This window comes from Zingiber officinale, chromosome 4B (assembly GCF_018446385.1).
Source record: "Zingiber officinale cultivar Zhangliang chromosome 4B, Zo_v1.1, whole genome shotgun sequence".
Lineage (NCBI taxonomy): Eukaryota > Viridiplantae > Streptophyta > Magnoliopsida > Zingiberales > Zingiberaceae > Zingiber > Zingiber officinale.
In genome coordinates, this window is record NC_055993.1 from 106363425 (window position 1) to 106380139 (window position 16715).

At 41.4% G+C, this 16715-nt stretch overlaps 2 pseudogenes; both read left to right on the forward strand.

Annotated features, from left to right (window-relative positions):
* The first annotated feature begins 615 nt into the window (after nt 1-615).
* LOC121978507 lies at nt 616-14281 on the forward strand (annotated as a pseudogene).
* An 828-nt stretch (nt 14282-15109) lies between these two features.
* On the forward strand, nt 15110-16239 carry LOC121978508 (annotated as a pseudogene).
* Nucleotides 16240-16715: the final 476 nt, after the last annotated feature.

Genomic DNA, 16715 nt, shown 5'->3' on the forward strand with positions numbered 1-16715 from the left:
CACATTCATCGAAACCTACCGAGCTCATGAGGATGGTAGAATTTTTCGACGTCGTCCACCTTCACGTTCCAGATCAGGTGCGTTCTCACAGACGACGCCAATTTGATCTTGTCGGGAAGCTGAGAAGACGAACCTGCTAGAATGGCGTGTCTGGAATGTTGACCGCCTCTCCATGACCCAGATGGTGAGCTGTCCTCCGTGTTGACCAAGTCGTCCGAAGTCCTCTGGTCAACAGTACCTGTAGCCAGCAACCGGGGTGCCCCGGTCTCTGGTACCTCGGTGCTCGAGGTGGGTCCCACGAAGATATATAAGAAGCCGAACACTAATAGCAGAATAGTGAAATAAATGCAGGAAAGGTACAATGACGTACCCTGGCCCCGGGGGGGGGGGGGCACCCTCGGATGGATGGGTGGGTTGATCGAGTCATCGCGACCCTGAATAGCAGATAAATGTCCACCAGGTGAGTAGCTGGCTCCGGTGGCTCGAAGCCGGATGCGATATGGATCCGTAGGACGACGCACGGTCCGACTACATCCTCAGCTCGCAGGTCGGAATGCAACAGCGGCATGAAGGCCGAACACTCCATCGACTCGCAAGCCGGGATACAATAGCGGCATGGTACGATACCTGAGCCCTCGGACGACGGCTGCTCGGAGGGTAACGACGGTTGCCTGGAGGTGTCAGTGGCTGAAGCAGTGGCTGCCAGAGATGACGAGGCTAGACACCGGAGGCGCTAGCCACCAAATTTGGCTGTGGCAGTGGCTGTCAGAAGTGGCGGCGTTGGCTGTCGAAGGTGATGATTGCCGCTAAGGGTGGCTGAGGGCGGCGATTGACGCTAAGGGCGGTGGCTGCCGCTGGGGTGGCGCTCACCGCTTGAGGCGGCGCCCACTGGGGGCGGTGCTAGTTGTGCTCTGAGGTAGTGTCGACGTGGAGAAGAGGCATCAACCCTCCACCTGAGGCAGCCGGAGGTGTCTGCCAATAGAAGGAGAGGGAGAGAAGGGAAGGATAGCCCTAGCGGCTGCCTACGTGAGGAAGATCGATGACAGAGGCTTCCTGGATCGTGCGTAAGGTGTTGGCCGTGCTCCGAGGCAGCGCCGATGTGGAGAAGAGGCAGCAGCCCTCCGGCTGAGGTAGCTGGAGGTGTCTGTCGATAGAAGGAGAGGGAGAGAAGGGAAGGATAGCCCTGGCGGCTATCTGCGTGAGGAAGATCGGCGACAGAGGCTTCCTTGACTGTGCGTAAGGCGCTGGTCGTGCTCCAAGGCGGCGCCGACGTGGAGAAGAGGCTCCACCCTTGCTTGCGAGCTTGGTGGCGACCAATAAATGTCCTCCTCTTCTTGGTGGCGGCATGGAAGTGAAGAGGCTAGAGGGAAGGTGGTAGAGGATAAGAGGAGGGAAGCGTCGGAGGCTTCGTCGGCGCCGGCGAAGGGCGTTAGCAGGAAAAAAGCCTTCCTTGGCTGGCGGCGGAGCGCCATGTGAACAATGCTTATAAGCACTAAAAACCTTAAAGCCTTATCCTTGAAAATGACAAAAATGCCCCTTTCCCTCTCCTTAATTCCTCTCATGCCCTAAACTATATCCGAATCAAATATTATATAATTTATTGAAAATTAAGTCGCGCTTACTTACTTTAGAATCGGAGGTGCCCTCGTGTAGCTCGATTAGTTTTTCCCATAGCTCTTTGGCTCTTGAGAATGGTCCTACTCTGTTGAATTCCTCCTTTGTCAGCCCACATTGTAGCATGCAGGTTGCTTTGGCATTGGCTTCAACCTTCTTCTTTATACTGGTGTCCCAGTTGATGCATAAAACTAGTTCTCTGGTGCCGTCACGTGGAAGCTCGAGACCGGTCTGGATAATAATCCACATATCGACTTGCGTCTTGAGGTAGTATTCCATCCGGTTCTTCCATAGCCAAAATCGTCTCCGGTGAAAAGTGGGGGTCGGGCTATATTGAAGCCTTCTTGGAGAGCCATTTTAAAACTTGCACAAAAGGGACAGAAAAAGAATGTCCCAGGACTTGATCCTGGATTAGCAGTGTGGTATAAAATAAGAAAAGCGAACTCAAGTGGTGTTACACCAACTTCGAGCAAAAATCAATTTGAACAAAAATAGACCAGAATATAACAACTAAACTAATACCAATCGACTCCGAAAAATTAAAAAGACCATGGAAAGTTTGCTTGACTGGTGGTTGCACCAAATTGAAGCGACCCCGCTCTGATACTAATTGTTGGATCGAGATCACGCTAGAGGGGGGGGTGAATAATGCTCGTGGCTAATTCGTTTCGGATTTGAAAAACGTTTAAGAGTGAAGCGGCGGAAATAATAAAAGAACAATCACACGCAAGAAGACTAAGATTTACTTGGTTCGAAGCCTAGGGCGACTCCTACTCCAAGGCCCGCGATCATTGATCGCTTTCGATGGGCAATCACTATCAATCCGTAAATCTTTTACAATTTAAGAGTACAAGTGTTGAAGAAGGAAATATAATACCGACAATACAAAAGAATTGAAGAATGGAGTCGTCGGTTGTTGGAGTAGCAGCGCGTGGTGGAAGCGTTCAGAGAGCGTTCAAAAGCACCGGTTGTTCTGTTCAAGATTAATGATTAGGTTGCTTCCTGAGGCTCCTTTTTATAGGCTCTATAAGACTGATCCAGATCCCCAAGTCTTGGGATCAGGTTTGATCCGAGGTAGATCAGTCGACCGATCCCCGCGTTCGGTCGACCGATCAGGCGATCTCCTCTTATCTGATCCACCTGATCCGCTCGCTCTGCTTCGATTTGGTCAAGCCTTATCCCCGGTTCGGTCGCCTGAAACCCCGATTCGGTCGATCGATCCCCTGGTTGAGCCTGGTCCACTCACTAGAAGCCCGATCAGCTGCTTTGGGGGTTCGGTCGACCGAACCCGGTCAATTCTGACCCTGCACAGAAATTGTTAGAAATGTTCTCCTGCAAAACAGAGTTAGAATATAGCAGATATATAAGTAAATAGATTGACAGTCTTCGGATTGTCCGGTTCTGACTTTGGATTTACGACCAGAAACCCTAGGTCAAATCGACGCCTACTGTTCCCTCTTCCGGGGAACGCGCCCTCACCTACTCCACTCAGGAGAAGTTACCTTTTGTCAGTTTGGTCCTCCAGACTGATTGGATTTTTGCTCAGCGCTCAAATCTTTCGATCTTCATGTTGGACATCCGGTGCATGACCCGTCCAGTCTTTCACCTAGTTCACGACACCAGGATTTCAACCTATGGTTACCGCTCCCTAGGATTTTTGCCTGAAGACCTCGACCCGCCAAGGCTTTCCGCATAGGGTTACCACCCCCTATGACATAGGGTTACCACTCCCTAGGGTTTTCCACTTGCCTAACCGCAGCTAGGCCTTTAGCTGAAGTACACTTAGGACTTTTCCTGCAATGCTCATTCAACATATTAGTAAACAACACACCTTAACTTTGAACCCTTTGACATAATCAAAACATAGGTTCGATCGTCAGATGCTTCCCGCACCAACAGTAACTTTTTACCATAGGGTTCCATATAATTATGGAACCAACGCTAGGTCTAGGTGTCAAGTCAAGGATACAGGGGAAGTTATCCCAGGAGTATTTTTGCAACTACAAATGTAACTAAGACTTCTAAGAAGTCTAAGAAAGTCACTAAGAAGGTCATACGGGAAGCAATCCCTAGAATTGACCTAGAGGAGATGACCAAGGCTTCTGAGAAACCTAGGAAGGTCATTAGGAAGGTAACTAGGGAGTTTATCCCTAGTGAGTACCTAGAGCATCCAAGGAGCATCAATAGGTTTTGGGTTTCTAAGAGCATTTTCTCTACCCCTTAGATGGGTTAGAGAGTGTCAACTCTAATTGTAAGGGTAGTTAATCCAACCTTGATGAAGTTGACACTCGGAGAGCATTTTCAAGGTTATTGTTAACCTTTGAAAATGAAGTGGATTATTATTTACTCTTTGAAAGAGTAAAATGTGCCAAAACTTGAGGAATTAGAATTCAATTTAAATTGGCACAATTAGGAAAAATATAAGAAATACCAAGTTGGAACTTGGGTATTTTCTTAGGAAGTTAAGGGCCAATCTAGGCCTTAATTTAAAATGAGTACTCTTTGGAAGAGTAAAATGTTCCAAAAAATTGAGAAATATGCTTAATTTTAAATTGGAACAATTAATCAAGAGGTAAAGAAATGTCAAGTTGGGTTTTGGCATTTTCTTGAAGAAAAAGGTGGGCAATCTAGGATTTAATTTTAAGTTAGCTAAGGATTAAGGATACTTAGATAGATAATTTAGGTACTTTATTTAAGCTAAATTACCATACTTTGTTTGCCCATCATATGCCATGACATTATATTTTACATTCATTCTTTATTATGAAAAATATAAAAATACCATGTCATGTCATATATACATCATGTAGTTATAGTAAATTTTCTTTTGAAAATTATTCATTTTGATGTATACCATAACTAATCATGCATTATTTTTAATTTATTGCAATTAAGGATAATGCTATTTACTAATAAGTAACATCCTAGATGGATGTTCATAATCCAAAATGCCTAGGTGGATATACATGATCCTTAGTTTAGGGCAAAACCAAACTTTACATCTCACAAAGAACTATAAGGTGACTTGTATGTGTTTTAGTGCATATTAAATACAAGTGAGATGTTAGGATGATGAGCAAGACTCAAGATGTTGATCTAGTGCATTTTTTTTAGTTTTGATTTCATCTAAACACATAGTTATGTGTACTCCAATCATTGGGAAAGCTAATGTACAAGTTATGTGCATTAAGTCCAAAGAACATGGTTGTAAATTGGTTTTGAAAATAATTTCAAAATGCTTTTGGAAAACCTTGGTGAAGACTATCTTTTGATAGTAATCATAATTGAAAAGTTAGACATAAATTAGAAGAAAATATTAAAGTTTTTATAAGTTTTCAAGTTTATGTCAATCTTTAAAAATTAGAACTATTTTCATAGAAAACTATTTTTTCATGATAGTATATACCTTAAGTAATGTCTACATGAATTTTCATAATTTTTAGAATTTTATAAAATTTCTAGGGCATTTCTGAATTTTGTTGAAATTAGATTTCAGGAAATCATAAATCCAATCAATCAGCCGATCGATTGGAAGGTCTCAATTGATCAACTGATCGATTGAGAATGTATTTTTCACGACTAGAACATCACAAAATCGATCATCCGATCGATTGACCCAGGCTAGATCGATCAGTCGATCGATTCAAGGGTAATTTTCGTGAACAGAAGCTTGCGGAATCGATCTGTGGATCGATTGAAATGGTTTCAATCGATTGAGACACAACTTCAATCGATTGAAAATGCTGATTTTGGGTGGGAAAGTCTGATTTCAGTATTTTAAATAATTTTTAGTCTAGGTAACCATTCCTAATCCCTTGACACACATTTATATACATTTAGGGAGAGTTTTCATGATGAAAATATGAATGGATTGGTTAAGGGAGACTAAATAGAAGTTTAGGTTGATGTTTGGTTTCAATAATGAATTTTTGAACCTCAAAACCTCTAAATTTGGATTTCCTAAAGATTTAGGGATTCCAAATCATTGTTAGTATAATGACAGAAGTTACGAGCATGTCTTTAGAGGGAGTTACTCTTTAAGGACATGAAAATTAATTTTTCTGAAACCATGGAAGGTGGTATATCCTTCTCTTGAAAAATGCTCAAGGATGAGCATTGGATACAATGAAGGGTATGAGACCTTCATTGTGTTTGTGAAGAGATTTAATGCTCAAGGGTGGGCATTGAAGATAATGAAGGGTATGAAACCTTCATTGTTGGATTGGTTAATGCTCAAAGGTGAGCATTGAAGATAATGAAGGGTATGAGACCTTCGTTGTGGTGTTGTGAACAACGATTGAAATTGTGAACAACGGTGAGTAACTCTTCAGGGGGAGAGTTTTTTTTATGTGTGCCAATAGGGGGACTCCTAGAGGAGGCACCGAAGCAACAGATGATCACTGCTCGGTAGGCCACTCCATGGTAAAGGGAAAGAGGAGGAAGAAGTATTTATCTTTCCACTCCATTTCTGAAGGGGGCAAGGCTACGAAAAGGTTAGTTTGGGTACGAGCCTAGAAGCGGAAAAGACCCTCACTATGGCACTGGGGAGTGAAAAAGTAGTGAAATAAGTGAGGAGTCAAGTGAATATCACACAAGTCACAGATGAGAATGAACCCGCATAGGATCCGAATGAAATTGGGGGTGAGTTGATAAAGGGAAATGCAAAAGTAGTGACTCACATTGGAAAAGAAGGGGTGAATAGGAAAACGAAGATTGGCTACAATCTGTTCTTTGAAAAAAGTCACATAGCCTTGAGGTGGTCGGAAGAATTGTTGGACCTCAGAGGGTATGATGATGTGTATAACTGCGGATACTTCATACACGAAGCGGAGATCATCCAGATTTACACTGCTGAAGGTTGAGACTCCAGGAGCATACCTAGGTATGGGAGAATCCATGGAAAGGTAAGGGCCAAAAATAGAAGGCCATAAAGCAAAAGCATAGAAGGAGGAACAGAAGGGAAGACGACTTCAGCTATTAGTGAAAAGTCCAAATGAGAGAAGCAGACTATTTATAGTAGTCAGGGGAGATGCTTGGAAGAACACCTCGACATCAGCGCCAATCACGTGATCCATAGACGAGGTAGCTGGCATCAGTTAGAGGTGTGGAAGCAACGTTGGCTATTGGATCGCCTTAGAAAATTGTGTAGAAAGGTCTTGTCAGAAAAAGCTAGGTCAAGGGACACGTGGTAAAAAGGAGTTGGGAGCCTCTGTCACATCGGAGATAGGCGATGCTATAGTAATTCCCACTCGTGCTAGTAAGGGGACCATGGAGTCACTGTGGCTCGTGACCAATCGAGTAGTTAGACCACGTAACCCGTTTAGGGGAATGGAGTGGCCAGTCAAGATTGACGCCCGATCAGGTAAAATGACCCTTGCTGATGCTTGCCCGGGTATTAAGCCTAGGCATTCCCAAAGGGGATAAACACTTAACAAGCCACTCAAATATAAAAGGTGAAATGTCTAAGGGTCCTAAATGGGCCCAATGGACATTTAGGCACCACATTGCACACTGATAATATGTCCATTTAGACAACATCTTCAAGAAATTTCAAGTTCAAAGTTACAGAAAAGTGTGAAACCTTACATCATCATTTAAATTGGAAGAAAGTTATAAGGGGGCACACACTACTCAAACATGGGAAGGCTTCATCAGGAAGCTCGTTCAGGAGACGAGTCCGGTCGAGAAAGTTTTCAAGGGGAGTCGACTGGAGTAAGCCTTTTTCTTGCAGATGTAGCAAGGCCCCTCCACCACCATAACAAAGTATTTGGTTGATGAGGTTGCTTATCTTGGATCCAAAATATTTGGAGGCTAGGAAGGTGGTCTTGTGAGCTGCTAGACGAGTGCTCTCGCCCGCCTGATAATCCTTCATCTCTTCCCTAGCTTTGACGGTGTTGTCCCGTGCCTTAGCCACCTCCTGGCAAGCAGCCACTGTCTCCACCTGTTAACGATCCGCAAGTGTACGGATACGTCGTCAGTAATAAAGAAAGATATCGTATCTATAGAAACTGGATATAACCACTAAAGATATCTCAACACAAATTAGCTAAACAACTGATCAATGGATTTGTAAAACTAAGTGTAACTATGAAAAGTAAAGCATAAAAACAGGAATAAGGTCTACGATACAAGGGTGTTCTAGGAGTTTTGGTTTCTTTGTAATATTATTCAATGTAAATGATTTGCCAAATCTTATTCCTCAATTGTCCATCATTTGTAGAAGGTTGCCGATTCTCTCTTGCAATAGACAACCGACTTAGGACTAAAATCTATATCTAAATGTGATCAATTAGGAATGATTCCTATGATGTCCTTACATGGGCTTACCTGTCACGTGTGCCCCTCGGAAAATCAACATAGAAATTCATTACTTCTCAACTAAATCAAGATATAAAAGATTAACATATACAAACTATCCTACCCCCTTGAATGACCTTATTTCACCCTCAAGATTATCCCTCAATCGTCCTTACACGGGCATGTCTGTCACATACGTCCCTCGGATAATCGAATGAGGGATTACCTCTACAAGATCCACAAGACACTTAAACATTCAATCAAGTATGGTAATCAAGCCCAATCATATCAATCCACACAAGATCAAATAGATACAAAATAGGACAATATCATAGAAATAGGAAATTGGAAAATCCACAAAAGTTTACATCAAATCATATTACAAATACTCCCTCCATCCTAGAACAAAGAGATCTAATCCATAGAACAAGGAAAGAAATCCAAAGACAAGAAAATTACAAGCATCTTGATCCCAAAACCCAAGAAGAGAAAGGGAAGAAAAGCTTATCTACGATGAAGAACGGTCTTCGGATCCAATCCTCATTCCTGGAGTTGATTCGTTGAAGATCTGCCCTTAGATCGTCGGAAAATCCCTCCAAGAAGGTGAGGGATCGCCCCAAATCTCGTCCTCTCCCAAAAGGGAGAACTTCACCTTTCAAATGAGGAAGAAACCCTTATATAAAGTTGGGGGTTGGTAGCCACACGACCCCGAGACACGGCCTTGTGAAGCTCACATGGCCTAGTCCATTCCCTTCACTGCCCAGGTGACACGGCAGTGTGATGCTCACACGACTATGGCATGCTTTGCCACTGCCCCCTTGCATGGTCGTGTAGATCTACACGGCCTGCTCTGCCTCTGGATCTGAAACTCTTGCACGACTGTGTCTAGGACATGGCCAGGGCTTTCTTGTCTTCTGGAAATGTTGCATGGCCGTGTAGATCTACACGGCCATGTATTGCTTTGTCTCTAGTAGGCTTGCACGGCCGTGTCTAGGACACGTCCATGTACTGCTTTGGCTCTGCAAATGTGACACGGACATGCCATAGCCATGTTGTTCTCACACACCCCTTGCATGACCCTTACACACCCCTTGCATGGCCCTTGCACACCCCTTGTCATGGCCCTTTTCATAGCTCTAAATGGCTATGTTTTATTGCAGTGTCTTTTACACCATCAATATGGGGTTTTCTCTGGTTGAAGTCTTTATAAAAGTTGTAGATCTTGAAGTTATCTACAAATTGATATAAAGAACAGCCTAAAACTCCAACTGAGCACAAAGTTATGACCATTTTACTTTTGGTCTGCAGTGCTATAAATTCCACACGGCCTTAACACGGTTGTGTGAAATTCACACGGCCTCAACACGCCCCCCACATGGCCTCCACACGGCCATGTGGTCTCCACACCGCCAAAACCTGCAAGGACTTAATTTTTGCATGCTCGTGACACTCTAGAAGCTCTAAACTTCATTTAAGCTCCATTTTTGCTCTAAATCACGTCCTATCAATCAAACAAGCAAAGAGTAGATCTTCGAACAGAATATAATGGAAGTATGACATTACAATGAAATAGGGTACAATAAACATAGATTATGCTAATGAAATACAAGTAGACGTGCATCAAGACATGCATAAAAGTGTATATAATCTACACACATCACACCCCCAGACTTAAACCTTTGCTTGTCCTAAAGCAAAACCCGCAATCTAAATTCATCTGGTTAAATAGTGTAACATAATATCTAGCAAATTAATCTAATCCTATCAGATGATTTCATTGGTGAGCAAGATACAAAAGTAGTTTGAGTATGGCCTAAGTAGTAGTCCTCCGTGCTTAGTGCAATAGTGGCCTAAAATTTTCAAGTTTCAATCCCTAAGTCTAGTCAAGTCGTCATAAAATTGTGTTCCTTATGCTTTCAACGATAGGCACTTACCTGCCACACGCAAGGTTTGTTCCCCACAAAAATACTATGCACCGTCTACACAAGGTCTCAAAGGAATACTCAGTATCAAGAGAAACATAGCATTCATTTTTCCAGTAACCTAACTCGGTCTCAAAGGGGTGAATTACTAGTTTTCACTCACGATAACTATTTTTTATCCCTTATTTTTTTCTTTGAATGTTTTCAAAGTATCAAACTTAAACAAACTTTTATTTTTTTTCTTAGGATTGATTTTTTCAAATGAGCTTACATGATCTGAGTTTATCCAGTAACCAAAATGTAGTTGAAAGATCACCATAGAAGCACAAGTACTAGTCCAATTCTATGAATCATGACTATTTTAGAGTTATCAACCATAAAAAATAGGTATAGTGTATAGAGATCCTAAAACAAGGCCAATACTTAAACTCTTATAGCAAAAATATTGCTCACTTCATGCTGTCATAGATAGAAAAAGATATATCACTAAACATAATAGCACCATAAGTAACCAATAAACCATATGGAATCTAGATTAAATGTGCTAGTATTTTGCAATAAGGACAAACAAACATGATGTGATGAATGATGCAACTAGCAAATTTTATTAGGCAAAAAGAAATGAGCAAACTAAACCAAATGCATCTAATGCATCCCCCCAGACTTAAACTTTTCATTGTCCCAATGAAAATTAAAAATAATGTGGAGGAGATTAAAAGGAAGAGAAGTTAACAAATGATGCGTGCCAAATGTCCATGTCATGAACTTCTCAATCATGTAGTTGCACTCCTCCTAATCTTTGAGTCCCATAAAAGAAAATAGACAACAAAAATTTAGTAGTTGATACAAGTTTATTATAACGAAAGAAATAAAACTAGAAAGAATTAAAGACATGAATGAAAACAAAGAAAATGAACTTGGGTTGCCTCCCAAGAAGCACTTGTTTAGGGTCATAAGCTCGACCACCTCATTAGATTCATCTAAATCTCGCTCTTGGAGGGGTAAGATATTTCAACACCCTCCTACCGAGGGCTCTTATTATGGAGGGAGCTTCCAATATAGGAATTACAAAATGAAGTATTGCTCTCTCCATCTTCGTCTTCTTTGAAGTTCTCGCAGGTGGCCGAGGATGGTTCAGTGTGAGCTTCCAAATAATTATTGGTTAGTCCTAGGAAAACGTACCAGTTCCACTGTACAAAAAATTTTTGTACAAGCATCGAACCTTTCCTTAAATAACCTATTGTGTTCTTTAGAAGTTAAATTAGGAATCGTAGACGGAACTTAACATCATTGATTCCAAATTTAACTTATCTGTTCTTAATGGTTTAGATTTGAATCGCAAGCGGAACTTAACACTATTGATTCAAATCCACCTATGTTATTAATTTCATTAAATATTAATTTCTAAAATTGGCTTCCAGGACTGCATGGCGAGGCACATGGCCTTCTTGGATATGGGAGCAACCACCACCGCCTAGACAAAGCCTTTTAAGGAAAGATAATATTTAATTTCCTTAAATAACTCTAGGTTTAACCAAAAAGAACAATCGAATCACAAATTCAAAAAATAAAACAAAAAAAACACAAATTCGAAACAAATCCGAAAACTCTAGAATCATATGCCTCTTGTGTTTGGTATTTCTAAAAATAACTATACAAAGAAAACTAGTATGATGCAGAAAACAATTACTAGTTATACCTTTTTTTGTAAGCAAATAACCTCTTGATCTTCTACCGTATTCCTCTTCTAACCTCGGACGTTGTGTGGGCAACGATCTTCCGAGATGAGAACCACCAAGCACCTTCTTCTTCCTTCTAGGTTTCGGCCACCAAGAGTCCTTCTTGATGGATAGGTTCGGCCACCACCAATGCTCCAAGGGATGCTAGAGACTAGGTTTCGTTTCTCTCCTTCTTCTTCTTGCTTGATCCGGCCACCAAGAGAAACCCTCCACCAATAAAGAAGTTTCGGCCACAATAAGGAGAGGAGAGAAAAAGAAGAGGCTGACCACACCACCAAGGAAGAGAGGGAGGAAGAAAAAGAATAGAGTCGTTAGTCATGAAGGCACCTCTACCCCCTCTTTTATATTCCTTGGCCTTGGCAAATAAGGAAATTTTAATAAAAACTTCCTTAATTCCTTTGCCATGAAAAAGAAAAATTTAATTAATTAAAATCAAATTCTTTTTTTCAATTACAATGGTCGGCCACCTCTTTAGCTATAAACAAGGAGAGTTTTAATTATAATAAGAATTAAAACTCCCTAATTTGTCTCCGGAAATTTATAAAAAATTTCTCCAATAATTTTTCCCTTCATGGTGGATTATAAAAAAGAAATTTTATAAATTAAAATCTTTCTTTTAAACATGTGGATGATTTCCAAAAAGGAAAGTTATCTCTAAAAATTAAAATCTCCTTTCAATCTACAAATAAGGAAAGATATCAAATCTTTTCTTAATCTTTTGTAGAAACTAATAAAAGAGAATATTTAATTTTTAAACTCTCTTTTAAATCATGAACATGGTTAAAAAAGGAAAGTTTTCTCAAAATTAAAATTTACCTTTCAATCTACAAATAAGGAAAGATTTCAAATCTTTTCACTACAAGAAAAACCCTCATTGACATCGGTGGAACAACAACGGTTTTAAGCAAAAACCGATATCTTTGAGTATTTTACACCGGTTTTTCCAAAAACCGATGTCTATGAGTGCAAATTTTCGCTCATAGACATCGGTTTTTTAGACGATGTCTATGAGCGCCTTTTTTTTCATTAATACACACCGATTTTAACAACGGTTTTTAAAATCCGGTGTCTATGAACCAAAATTCTGGCGGACTTTCTTAGCGCGCTTTCTTTTGGCCTTCTCACGAAACCCTAATCCTCCGCATCCTCCTTTTAGGAGTTACCATTTGAAAGATGAGCAATGGATCTCTCTACGGCAATGTGAGGGTGGTGGGCGGAGAGTGACCCTAGCGGTCGATCCCTCTAAAGAGGAGGAGGAGGCCGTCGTGGAGAAGGTGCTTCCCAACGGGGACTTGTATATCGGTGGGTTCGCCGGCAGCACGCCTCACGGGCGTGGGAAGTACCTATGGGCAGACGGATGTATGTACGAGGGGGACTGGTTGAGGGGGAAGCCCTCCGGGAAGGGGAAGTTCTCCTGGCCGTCGGGTGCCACCTACGAGGGCGAGTTCCGATCGGGCCGGATGGATGGCGTTGGTACCTTCACCGGCGCCGATGGCGACACCTACCACGGCCAGTGGGCGACCGACCGCAAGCAGGGTTTTAGCAGTAAGTCCTATGCCAACGGCGACTACTACGAGGGTACGTGGCGCTGCAACCTCCAAGGGGCCATGGGCGTTGCCTGTGGTGAAACGGCAACCAGTACGTGGGCGAGTGGCGCGTCGACGTCATCCATGGCCACGACACCCTCATCTGGCCCAACGGCAATAGCTGCGTCGGTCAGTGGGAGAATGGCGCCGCCCTAAAGGGCAGCGGTGCTTTTACCTGTCCCGACGGTAGCTGTTACATCGACAGCTGGAGTGGCGGCGACCCCAATGCCCTAGAAGGAGGCTATTACCGTATCGGAGTGGCATCGTGGAAAGAGACCCCTGTTGGGAGGAGAAGTTTCTCTCCCTTCTTTCATCTGGATAATAGATCGGCTTTGACAACACCGATGTCCCATTTGTCCACCAATGGGTGGTCGATCGATGGATCCTAGTGATCACCACAGCAGGTCAGCTTGGCAACGGAAAAGAACTACCCCAGAATCTGCATCTGGGATTCGAACTCCGAGGCCGGGGATGTCACTTGCGATGTCGTCGACAGCCTCGAGTCGTCTTTGTTGTGCAGGGATGAATCATCTAATGCTAGCGGAAGTCTCATTGGAACCGTGAAGCGACTACAGAGTTCCAGCGCGTGGCTAACGACGGAGGCAAAAAAGCCAGGGTAGACGATATTGAAAGGGCACAAGAACTACGACTGATGTTGAACCTCCAATTAGGCATTAGGTAAATGGTTAAAGAGCTAAATAATTGGCATTTACTTGAAAATCCAAGTGATTTATTGTTTGGTAAAAATTTTATGTTTTTTGTTCATCTACACAATCAGGAAGCCTAGTTCGGCACAGTTGAGGGAGCTGAAGCAGACAGATTTTGATCCAAGGAAGAAGTCCTGGATGAGGTTTCCTCCTGAAGGAACGAAGATAACTCCTCCTCACCAGTCATCGGAGTTCAGTTGGAATGACTATTGCTCTGTAAACATATCCTTTTTATTGTCTCTAGCTAGTTCACATTTGTTTTGTCCAAGAGCCAAGGGAAGGAGCAGGAGAAGCAAGTGTTTTGGGCCCTGGCGCCTCTGACGTCCATGTCCTGGGCTAATGTTGGAGACGACGACGATGATGATTACTATGCTACCACGGCGCCGCCCCAGACTGTTTGGGGAGTATCGGAGTAGCACCACAATAAGAAGGTTGAGGAGACCATAGAGGAGGTATGTGAACACATTGCACTCAGATGTGTTGGCTAGCTGTTGACAATGAAATCTAAGCTATTTAAATATATGTTTTAGATTGTTTTTCATACAAGGTAATATTTCATCTCTAGCTCTTAAAAACCTGTGCAAAAATGGAGTTTCACTAAAAGGCTACTCACAACACTTCACTACCATAAGCTTGCTCATTTTCTCTTATCTACCATTGTAAATGCATAGCATGCATGAATCAAAAGGATTTATTAAGAATTGAAATGGAGTAACAAAGAACTAAGTGAAGCAAGCAAAAAGGAAAAGAATTAATGAATAAATGAGAGTAGTAGAAGAATAAACCAGATGAGTTACCAAATTTGAGATGTATGAAAGAATTTATCAAGGGAAATGAAGAACACCATTTGTTGATGCCAAAACAAGAGATTAAGCCAAACTCTTCTTCAATTGGATAACCTCCCAAGAATCTTGGCACGTTATCCTCTCTACTTGATACTCTTCATTGTGCCACTGTTTTAACCACACAACTTGCAAAAGGGCTGTTGTGTTGTCCAGGTTTTGAATTTTTAGGAGATCTTCAAGCTGGGATCAATCTTTGCCGTTAGGCAATAATGCCAAAAAGAATTCAGAAATTTAGCTGATTTCTGATTCTATTTTTTCCCCTTTCTTTCATCAATTTCAGAATTCATGTGCAGCTAATGTTTTTCTGATTTGCAATACAGCCCAAAACCTCACTGCTATACTTCCATTTCAATGTCATTCTGCTGATTATATTCTCTAAGAACAAGCATTGCACTAACCATGAACTTAGTTTCACGGATTTCTATTGAAACATTGAAAGGTGCAACAATGATTTCTGCATTTCAACAATTCAGAATCAATTCAGCAAGGATTCCATGGATTGCAGCTGCCAAAAGTTTCATAGTTTCAGACTTCAGATTCATTTCAGAGAATTCCTGCACTTCAGATTTCAGGAAATCATATTCTGCTTCACTGGTTTCTTTTACTAATGACCACAAAATCCAGTAATCTAGCAGCTTATTCTAATTCAGCAATTTCACCAATAGCAGCTGTGAAGATTCCAAGATGACATCAAGCCCTGCACTTTGTAAATTCAAAATCAGCTTAAAAAATTCTAGAGTTCAGTTTCAAACTCCATTTGCTTATCCACTATTTGCTTTACTCTCACATGTGAGAGTCAGTTCTTTTCTTACATGTTTGTTTATATAAGATATTTAAGTTTATTTTATTTATAACAAGTACTCTCTTTTTTCCTGTGTTTAGGAAAGTGAAAGTGAGGATGATGGTCTTGACATGGGTGATGATGATGATGTTGAGGAACCTGAAAATGAACCAAAGGCTATTAGGAAAGAACCAACCATTGAGAAACCTGCTCCTGTTTCAGCACCACCTAAAGATGCTGAAAGGCAACTGTCAAAGAAGTAGCTTAAGAAAAAGGAAATGGCAGAGCTGGATGCACTTCTACATGAAATGGGCATTGCAAATAAAGATAGTAATACTGCATAAAATGAGACAGCTGGTAATGTATTCTTTCACATAATTAGTTTATTTTTGATAGATAGTAAATTTTAATTCACTTTAGTTGCTTCATACATATGAAGCGACTGTTTAATGTGTGTTGAATTTGTTTATCCTTGTTATGCAGACAAGAAGCAACTGGAGCAAAGTAGTGAAGGGGAGAAGAAAGAAAGTGTTGGTGCTCCTTCAAAGAAGAGCACAGAATCTTAAAGAAGAAGAAATCCAAGAAAGAAAAATCCTCAAAGGAACAGGAGAAGCATGATCAAAATCAGCAGAAAGGAGACATTGAAGCTGAAGTGGCAGATGCAACTACAGTTGACGTAAAGGAAAGGATAAAGAAGGTGGCCTCCATGAGGAAGAAGAAATCAAGCAAAGAGATGGATGTCGAATAGTTGAATAAAAGGGCTTCTTACTTGATGTAAGAAGAATATTTGTGTAATTTATGGATACGGACTTGATGTGTACAATATCTATTATCTTTTTATGTTGTAAAAATAATATTTATGTGTTGGTTACATGGATATTGATTTGTTTGTATATTATCGATTTTTTACTATTTTAGAAATCGAATTTGTGTCATTAAACAATACTGATATTACATCGGTTTTCCACCGCTGCAAAACCGGTGTCATTAACTAATATTACATCGATCGTATACCGCTGCCAAAACTGGTGTTCTTAACATATAATATTACATCGATTTTACACCGTTGATGAAACAGTGTCGTTAAGTGATACTACACCGGTTAATAACCGATTCGAAAATCGATGTCGTTAAGTGATACTACACCGGTTTTAACCTGATGTCTAAAATGGCAGACCTTTTACATCGCCTTCATAGACATCGGTCGAAAATGTAATAGACAGC